This window comes from Olea europaea, chromosome 22 (assembly GCF_002742605.1).
Source record: "Olea europaea var. sylvestris chromosome 22, O_europaea_v1, whole genome shotgun sequence".
Lineage (NCBI taxonomy): Eukaryota > Viridiplantae > Streptophyta > Magnoliopsida > Lamiales > Oleaceae > Olea > Olea europaea.
Window position 1 is genome coordinate 6,375,152 of NC_036258.1, and position 10,839 is coordinate 6,385,990.

Here is a 10,839-nt window from a genome sequence, read left to right on the forward strand (position 1 = left end):
ATGATTGAAATTTTTTTTTTTTTTTTTTTTTTTTTTTTTTTTTTTTTTTTTTTTTTTTTTTTTTTTTTTTTTTTTTTAAATTGCATTTGTTAGCTATGATGGTGAAATTTTTCCCACGATAGCTACAAAAATTTAGGTGTATTTTCATATCCATGGTTAGATTTATATATGATTATGAACATACTTTTCTTGTACTGGTGAGTATAGTTAGAATAAAAGCAAGGTAAATATAGGAACCATGGACTTTTATTGAGTTCTTAGCAAATAAGGGACGATCCTAAAGTCATGCGAGATGTGCAACTTCACGGAGCCTTATAACTATAGGGGCACCATTTTATATACTTATGTATTGTTAACTTTAAGAAGTTTTATTAGAATTTTTTATTTTTTTTATAAAGTTAAATGGCACAAAATTTAAGAAAAAAGGATTATTGTCCAACCCACCGAATATAGCACATTTAAAAACTATACCAAATAAATAAGCAAAAGGCAAAAATGATATATACACTAGAATATTAAAAAGTTGTAATTAAACTATAACAATAAATAAGCAAAAGGGGGAAAATAGTCTATTTGTAAGTTTCCCATTATTATGAAGTCTATTTGTAAGTTTCCTATTATTATGAACTACTCTCTCAAAATTACACTATCAACACTAATGTTTGGTGTATAGGGGTTCTGCTTGACAGAACCCCTACCGATAGTGACAAAAAATGGGACCCATTTGTATTAAAAAAAAAAAAAAAAGCCCACACCGACTCACCCACCCACCCCATGTGTATGAGTGATCGGTATAGGGTCGGTAAACCCGTTTCTGTACGTGTATCATCACTCCTCTATCTATTTGCAAAAAGCACGTTTGTTTCCGAAAAATAAAATCCAAAAATTCTCGTTATTCTTGTTAATCGTTTCACAATTATTTTTAATGTGATTGCAAAATATTTCTAGAAAGTAATAATAAGTCCTTCATGAATGTGAAATATATATATATATATAGACACACACACCTCGTCATTCTAAATTTAAGACTTCGCATTTCATCTCAATCCGCAACGGTCTGTGATAGTAACACAAAAAGGTACTAAGTTAATTTGCTAATTTTAATAGATCATGATTTGAGAATTGTTGTCGAATTTCAACTTTCTGATCATTGTTTCTGATTTATAATTTTTTATACTGTAATTTATAGTATTTTACGAATTGAGGGTATAGTTTTTGAAAACTCTGCTTACATTTTTATTGGATTTCGGTAAATAAAATTGTTTTTCAAAAGCTAGTAACTTATTAATTGTTGAGTGACTCGTAAAAGTAAATAAGTCACGAGCGAATCTAGAAGATCCTGCAATGTTGAAATATTTAATGGCCATTGAAGTATTGTTTTCTTTATGTTTTGTGCATGGGGAACACAATGCCAAGTCCCTTTCATGAAATAGAAACAAATATATATTAATATATTTCTTTCAAAATAAGAAATTCTTTTAAAAATTAGTTTTCAAATAAAAAATAAAATAACTTCCTCAAAAAAAATTTTTTTGTATGAAGTAAAAATAATAATAAAAATCATATCCAATGAACCCTACTTTTATTTGTTAGCTACGTTTAATTAAATTTATTTCGAACATACTTGTCTTGTAGAATAAGTGATATCAAATCGAGTTGCCCCAAAATGACGCATCTGGGTGGGCTGCCCAACATTTTTTAATTCATTTGTTCTTTTAATTCATTTGTTATTTTTATGATAAAATCAAAAGGAAAAAACACTGAAGAAAAAGACCTTTGATATAATAATGGCAATTAGTCACTTCAAAATCTGTTAAATCATACACTTTCCCATTTATAAAAAATAAAAGTATGATAGGCGAAGGCACTTGAAAATGCACACCCGTGAACTCGCAGAAGTCTCGACCGCCTAAGGGGTAATTTGGTTCCAAGATCCAGGGACAATTTGAATCCGTAATAGATGCAAAAACTATTGAACTAATCAGTACGATAAGAGCTTGTTTGATTCTCATTAATTGGAAAAAAAAAAGTGTTTTAAATAATATTTTCTAGAGAATATGTTGTTAAAAATTAGAAAAATTTTTGGTATATGTGTAAAATAATTTTTGTGTAAATGTGTGGTTGAAAATGATCCTATAACAAATCATAAAATAAATTAATGGGTGTCAAGCAAACACTAAATATAGAATACTCTACTTGCTTCTATTTTCACACAGATTAAAAAAAAGTATAATAAATATAATTAAAATATAATTTTCTTCTTAATATACTTCTACATTAAAAAATGTTTAATTTGGAATTGTTTATATTTCTTAATAACAAGGCATGAAGGCATTAGAAAAAAAAAATCAACAATGCTTTCACAAGGAAAGTGATCTATAATTTGGGACGGACGAAAAAGGAAATGAGGTCGATCTTCATGGGACGGATGGAATATTTGTTAATAGATATATAATTGAACTAAAATCATCGAATACCTAATACTATTCAATTCTGAAGGCTTGAGCCTTGAGGTCTCAAAAAAAAATACATATATACTGAAATTGAACTTAAACTCGAGTTTTTAATAAAGGGCAAACTAATTTTGACATAAGAAAATCAGACCACTGGCAGATCCAGGAACGGGCTCGACCATGCTATAACCCGTGCCTGGATCTTGAAAATGTCTCATTTTTCTTAATTTTTTTTTCTAAAGATAAATTCATGAATATTTGTATGGTAACCTGTGTTCAATGTCAAGGTTGGATCCGCCCTTGAGACCATACAAATGTAGATACCATTCTTTTGTAATGAACAAGTGCCTATCTTTATAAATTATGTCGTGAATGTAAAATTTAAGTACAAGAATGTGATTTTTAAGTCACATGGAGCAATTTGATGGTCAATGCATGAACGAAAAATATCAAAAGCTTTTTATAAATAATTAATTACATAAAATATGGATCAAAAGTTGCAAAAGTAAAATAAAATAATAAAACTGCATAGAGATGATATCTAATTAAGACAGAATTTTATCATAAGATAATATGATTTCTTATTGAGAACATGAATGAACAGAAACCTAGCGAGTCGCATTCTCTCTTCGCTATTAACAATCACATTTTTTTTGCTCGTCTCATTTTTCGAGTTAGTTTGTCTGAGATTAAAATTGATAACCGACAAGTGTGTTTTACTCACGGGTTTATGCCATTTTTAACTTGATTGTGAGCTAAATTTTGCGAATATTGAATATTTTTAATGTATTTATTAGTGTTATTTTTTAAGATTGTTGAGATGGTGAAAGAAAAAAAAATTCATCAAATAATGTTATACAAAAAATTCATCAAATAAAGTTATTGGCATTGATCAAAAAGAAAGAAGGGAAGATTGGCAAAAAAGGGAGTCAAAATCCAAGTTTGGGGACTAAAGTGTAAATACTCAAAAGTTGTGTCGAACCTCACGATGAAGATTTGAAAATATTAGGGGTCAACTAAATGCAACTAAATGTCAAAAGGACTTAAATATGACCAAAATATTAGCACAAATTAATTTTCAACTGCAGCTGGACGCTCCAAATTTTTAGTTCAAGATTGAAAATCATTTTTTACCTAGTAAACCTTCGAATTGGTAAGAGACTATTTCAAGCAAGTTGTAGCATTTAAGTTAGCTTTACAATTCAACTTGAATCGCCTCAATCGAATATTGAGAGAAAAATTTATGATAAAAAAAACTAAAGAAAGCGTAGTGCTAAATTCTACTTGAAAGATCATGGCGCCGAGGTGCCACCAAAACAATGTCATGTTACCATAGGAGGAGCCACCTAGGTGCATCTGGGGCGCCTTTTGGCCTGTTTTGAAATTCATGAAAATCCTACTTTTGACACAAAACATGGAGGCATCTATAAATACAATTTTTTCACACTTTGAGAGTGGGATTCCACACGTTGAGAGGCAAGAATACAGCTTGAGAGTTAGAGAGCAAATTTAAGAGGAGAAAAACAACAATTCAAAGGTTTGAAATCAAAATTTGGAACGAGAAGAACTTAGTGCGAGATTCATCACTCCTCTATAGCTAAATTTAAAACCCGTCATGGACTTCACTATTGTTACTAGGGGTGGGCGGGGGTCGGTTCGGTTCGATTCTCTTTAGAATCGAACCGAACCAAAATTTTCGGGTATCTAGTAAATGGAACCGTCCGATCCAAATATAATTATGGAACAGTTCGGGTTCGGTTCCATTTGGTTCAGTTCGGTTCCATTCGGTTCTGTACTATAATTAAATTTTTTAACATTTATAACAATATTATATAAATACAACTAATGATACATTCAATTTAAATTTTTTAACATTTATAACAACGTTATATAAATACGACTAATGATACATTCAATAGTTTTGAAATGTTAGAGATTAGTAAACTACCTTGTTCAAATGATCGCTACGATCAAAGCTTCAGTCGGGGAAAGTCACGGCTTCGATCGGAGGTCAGAGTGTCGGCCGACGATTGTATAGGTTTTGGAATATTAGATAGGCTGCGAAAGTGAGTGCGAGAGTCGAGATAACGTTATGCACTTTATTGTAGGTGTTTAGGGTTATTTAGTGGATTTGATCTTGTTTGGCTAAGAAATGAAACAATAAAATGGGTAATTGGGCCAAAAATTAAAAAATTAGAAATGAAACAAATTATTGGGCCAAAAATTTGGATTTAGAAATCATTAATTTGTTAATTTGTTTAGAAAAAGTTAAAATTAAAATAATTTGATTTACTCAATATAAAAAAAATTAGAAAGATTCGGTTCTTCTTCAGTTCTTCGGTTCTTGGTCTAAAACCGAGAACCGAACCATACCCGTCGGTTCTCAATTCAGATACCCGTTCGGGTATTTAATTTGACAAGAACCGTCGGGTTCGGATCGGTTCGGTTCGGGTTCGGTTCGGTCGGTTCGGTTCGGGAGATTTGCCCAGCCCTAGTTTCAACTTCTTCAGCAATTAGATATGTTGCCACCACAATGGATCAGATATTAGAAAATTATCCTCCTTCAATTCTTATTAATTTCTTCAGTTTTTTATATTGAGAAATTTCTCTCACAGTACCATTAATGGTAGGTGAGTGTGATTCACTCGTATTCATAAATGGATTCAGTCGAAGGATATTGATAAGCCCCCAATTAAATTCACTTATACAAGGCGTAAAAAGGTCAAGCAAGTGCATGATGGGAAAGCCAGCACGTGACAACAATACTCCATAGGAAATCTCTAGAAGGAATGCCAAGTCAGTAAATTTGTTAAGAAATTGTTAGAGTTAGTTAAGGGAAGGGTATAAATAAACGTGTAGGGAGAAGAGCAAGGCAGCCAGAAATTGAGAGAGGCAAAAAAGTTAGGAAGAATTGTATTTTTCCTTGAATTCTTGTATTTACAGTAACGTTCTTTCAATCTCATTGAGGAGTCATTTTTGTTAACGTTTCTCCTTGTGAGTTTACATTCAGTCCTTGAATTATAGCCTATCAAAGTGGAATCAGAGCAACAAATCCAACCCCTATAGGCATGACCCTCTCAGATCGCGTTGTATCATTGGAGCAATAGGTAGCAAGGCAACATTTCAGTCAGGCATGGATGCTAGGAGACAGAATTTTAACAATTGCAGAATGATTTGACGAGCAGATTTGAATTGCTAATGAGATCATGGAAGACCCAAAAGCGTGATCGGAAAGAGAAAGGAGTGGCCATCACTAATTCATCAGGCTCGTTGCTGGTGATAGAGGAAGTGTAGATCAGTGTAAATGAGACCAAAGCTTGGGGAGCGGATTAGATAATCGCTGGAAATTCGAGTCCCGGATCAGGCAATTGGACATACCGGTATTTGATAGGATCGATCCAAATGGCTGGGTTTTTCGGGTTGAGCGCTACTTCACGTTGAATAAGTTGACAGAGGAAGAAAAATGGGATGCAACAGCTGTATGCTTGGATGGGGATTCCCTGGCTTGGTTTCAATGGGAGGACTGCTAGCGACCCATGAGAAATTGAGAGGAATTCACGGTCAAGCTGCTATGCCGATTTCGACAATCATAGGAAGGTTCGTTGTGCACCCAATTTTTGGCTCTCCGGCAGACTTTTACTGTTAAGGAATATCACCGGCAGTTTGAGAAGCTGGCTTCTCCTCTGCAAAATATTTCAGAAAAGGTAATGGAATGTAATTTTATTAATGGGCTTAACCCACGTATTAAGGCTGAGGTCTAGTTACTAAACCTAGTGGGCCTGGAGCAAATAATAGACCTGCCCCAACAAGTAGAGGAAATGGATGCTCAAATCCGTCTTAACCCAAGTAAGCCCAAGTTAAATACTAACCTACAAAGCTACCAAGCCTCTGTAAACTTCCAGAAGACCACTATGCCTATTAATTTCACTCCAAATCAACCCACCTACCCACCTAAAACCGCCACTCCCTTCAAGCGATTGATGGACTTTGAGTTTCAGGCGAAGAACTAGAAAGGATTATGTTACCGATGTGATGAGCAGTTCACTATTGGGCATCGATGCAAAAATAAAGAATTACAGGTAATGGTGATAAGGGAAAATGAAGAAGAAGATACTGGAGATGGAGGGGAACCGGGCTTTGGAGGCGGTGGGTATAGTTATGGTGCCGATTGCTTCCACATGCACCTAGAAGATCATGAGATAGAATTAGGGGCGCAGGTTGAACTCTCCATAAATTCGATGGTAGGACTTACCACCAGATGAGCAGTTCACTATTGGGCATCGATGCAAAAATAAAGAATTACAGGTAATGGTGATAAGGGAAAATGAAGAAGAAGATACTGGAGATGGAGGGGAACCGGGCTTTGGAGGCGGTGGGTATAGTTATGGTGCCGATTGCTTCCACATGCACCTAGAAGATCATGAGATAGAATTAGGGGCGCAGGTTGAACTCTCCATAAATTCGATGGTAGGACTTACCACCTGATATTACCGAGTATTATTCCCGACGAATATAGACCGAGGACTCGATTTCGTCAGTATGTGCATCAAAATGCTCGGGACATATGTGCTCGGGTATCATGTGTGCCCGGGCTAATAGCCCGAAGATTTATTACACAATCATTCGCATGTCCTCGGGACTATGTCCTCGGGATTATGACCTACGACAGCGCCTTGTCCAACGAGAGATTTATTCTGACTAAGTATCCTTAATTTATGTCTCCTATGCCCAGAAGAACTCTATTGGTATCACAATTATACCACAATTCAAACTCCTGTCTCGCGCAGGACTCATTGGTATAAAATTGCAAAATCAAGCTATCCTACTACAGGTGCAATGCGGAATCCTGATATGAACACACTACCTACCCCTATAAATACAGGACCTTGAACCATTATTCAGGTACGTTTTACATTGTTCTTCAGCACATAGCCTCACGCATATATTTCCCTTTCTGACTTAAGCATCGGAGGGGCGACGAGAACACACCTCGTTGCCTTTGTTTCAGGTATCGGAAGATCACGTTCGTGCTCCTCACCAATCATCAAGCTCGGAAAATCAGCAGGTACGATTTTTGGTAGCATCATTGGCGCCGTCTGTGGGAAGCGCTACCAAAAGTCATGGTAAACACACGATCAGGTCTTCCACCCGCAAGCTCATCCGCTCCAAACCAACCCCCTCCTGAGGATATCCCTGTTCCTCAAGAGGAATCATCAGAAGTGCCAGAGCCCCAGCCGGCAGTCGTCACTGCTGGAGCCTTTGAAGAGCTCAGACAACAGGTCAAGGCAACGGATGCTCTTTCTAGGGAGGATGCAACGACAGCTCTCATGGCCCTAGGTTTGCCCCAGTCTTTAGATCTAGCACAATGTCCAAGGTATTCCTTGCTGAGAGATAACCTGTTGTATCACGGCAGACTAGTGCTACCATGAGACCCACAGTTTGTGCAACTAGCCTTACAGGAAGGGCATAACAGTAAGGTATGAGGGCATGGGAGATTTCTAAAGACTTATAGGAGAGTGGCATAAACTTTTTTTTTTGGAAAGGGATGAGACGGGATGTCCGGACCTATGTTGCTACGTGTGAAATTTGTCAGCAACATAAATATTCCACCTTGGCACCAGTAGGACTGCTCCAGCCACTGCCCATATCTCAATGGATTTTGTAGAAGGGCTGCCAAAATCAGAGGCTTTTGACTCGATTTTGGTAATAGTAGATCTTTTAAGCAAATATGCACATTTAATTGGCCTGAAGCATCCTTTTTCAGCCCCATCAGTTGCTTCAATTTTTGTTAAAGAAGTGGTTAAGCTTCATAGAGTGCCCCCGTTCCATAGTCTCAGATCGGGACAACGTGTTCATAAGCAAGTTCTAGAGTGAGCTTTTTAAGTTGCAAGGAACCTCATTAAAACACAGTTTCACTCATCACCCGCAAAGCGACGGTCAGACAGAGATGGTAAATAGGGGTATTGAAACATATCTACAGTGCTTTGCTTCGTTAAAACCAAGAAGGTGGTATCAATTTCTTCATTGGGCTAAATACTTCTTATCACGTATTGGCCCAACTCACCCCAGTTCCCATCCTATATGGTCGCGATCTACCCCCATTAATTCGCTTCGAGAGAGGTGTCACAGCCATATCCTCTTTGAAGCAACAAATGCGGTGACGAGACAAATTTTTGGATGAATTGAAGTTACATCTCCATAAAGCTCAGCAACAAATGAAATCAGCAGCCGACAAACATAGGAGAATGTGGAGTACACGGTAAGAGATTGGGTTTATATGAAAATGAGGCCATATAGGCGTTGGTCACTTATGGTATGCCACAATGAGAAGTTAGCTCCGAGGTACTATGGACCGTTTGAAGTATTGGCAAGAGTGGGAAAAATGGTTTACCGTTTGTCACTACCAGCTGATGCCCGAGTTCACCCCGTTTTCCATGTTTCGCAATTTAGATAAGTGGTCGGAAAGGCTCCAGTAACTTCTTCCCTGCCTCCTCAAATTGATAAAGACTGGAAGTTACTTGTGGAACCGAAAATGGTGTTAGCATTCAAACAGCCACAGAGGGTCCATCAAATGCTATGAAAGTCTTGAATTAGTGGAAAGGTTTATCTCCTATGGAAGCAAGTTTTGAACCCTTTGAATTAATCAACCAATAGTTTCCTTCTTTGAACTCTTGCAGACAAGGTGACTGCATTGGGAGGGGTATTTGATAAGCCTCCAATTAAATTCACTTATACAAGGCATAAGAAGGTCAAGCAAGTACATGATGGGGAAGCCAGCACGTGACAACAAGAGTCCACAGGAAATCTCTAGAAGAAATGCTGAGTTAGTAAATTTGTTAAGAAGTTGTTAGAGTTAGTTAAGGGAAAGATATAAATAAACATATAGGAAGGAGAGCGAGGCAGCCAGAAATTAAGAGAGGCGGAAGAGTTAGGAAGAATTGTATTTTTCCTCGAGTTCTTGTATTTATAGTAACGTTCTTTCAATCTCATTGAGGAAGTCTTTATTTAAACATTTTTCATTGTTATAGTGAGTTTGCGTTCAGTCCTTGAATTACAGCCTATTAGATATCTGAGAGACGAATCATATTTTTGGTACATTTCGATAGATCTAGACATCGAGTAGGTCAGTCCGAGTATTCAATACCTGGAACCATCCATTATGCTTTGGGTATTTCGCAAATGGAATCATTCGGGTCTTTGTAAATACTGGAATCAAACTTAGACCCGAACCGTCGATTCTAGTTCGATTTCGGTTCTACCCATGACATTTTTATATATATTTATTTAATAAATATTTCACGTAGACCTTTTGGTACATATAACTAATGCACTGCTACTCAAAAATATTTGTGTAATGGAGAAAATTCAATTAAAAATTTTTCAAGGATCAAGATATTGGATACTAAAAAACCACAAAAATAGGATAAAATAAAATAAAGATAAAATATGAAATTATAATTTGAGAAAAAATTAGTTTTCTTAATAAATCTTATTCGAGCTATAAGAGAAGCATGTTAGGCATATAATTTAGTTATGAGCAATGCTTAATTTCTTTTGCTTCTAAAATGAACTGATATAAAAAAATACTAATTAAATACATAATTAATATAATATAAAAAAATTATGGTCCACACAATGAACTCACTCTATTTGAATAAAAAACTAAAATATATATATATATACTTAAAAAGAGAATCATGAACTCAAGATAACAAAAATGTACAACACGACACAAGTAATCAATATATCAAATTCAATTGCCATGCGTGATGAAAAATTTGAAAAATAACTGAAGTTTAATAACAATATAAGAAGGTAAAAAACTTGAATTGCAAAGAATAAACGCTTTAATTCATCAATTTACACTATAACCTATTTGAAAATTTTGATTTATAAAAAGCTCAAATTATAAACATTAACATATAATAACTTCTGAAATGCAACAATCAGATATAAGGCGAGATGTAAAAAAGTAAGAGCCAATATAACTTTTCAAGGTTAAAGTTTAAAGTTTTAGACTAATTACTATCAAAATTAGGATTTTTAGGTTTTATATATTTTTTCAGCCTATAAATTTTAAATGATTTTTTTTTATACAAATCGATTCCACTCGAGTACCCATAATTTTGGTTCAGGAACCAAGAATCGAATTGAACCCAGTCAGTTATCGATTCTCGGTTCCAGTTCTTAATTTTTTTTTAGGGAACCAAACTGGAACCTCCGATTCAGGTTCAGTTTCGGTTCGAAAGATTCGGTTCCAATTAAAATGCCCAGGCCTACATTTCGGTAGCATCATACGCTGTACGACAGTGCCATGTCATAGCAGAAAATAATTTCATCACACAAGCGTGAAAACATGGATTAAAATCCAAAGTCATCAAAACCC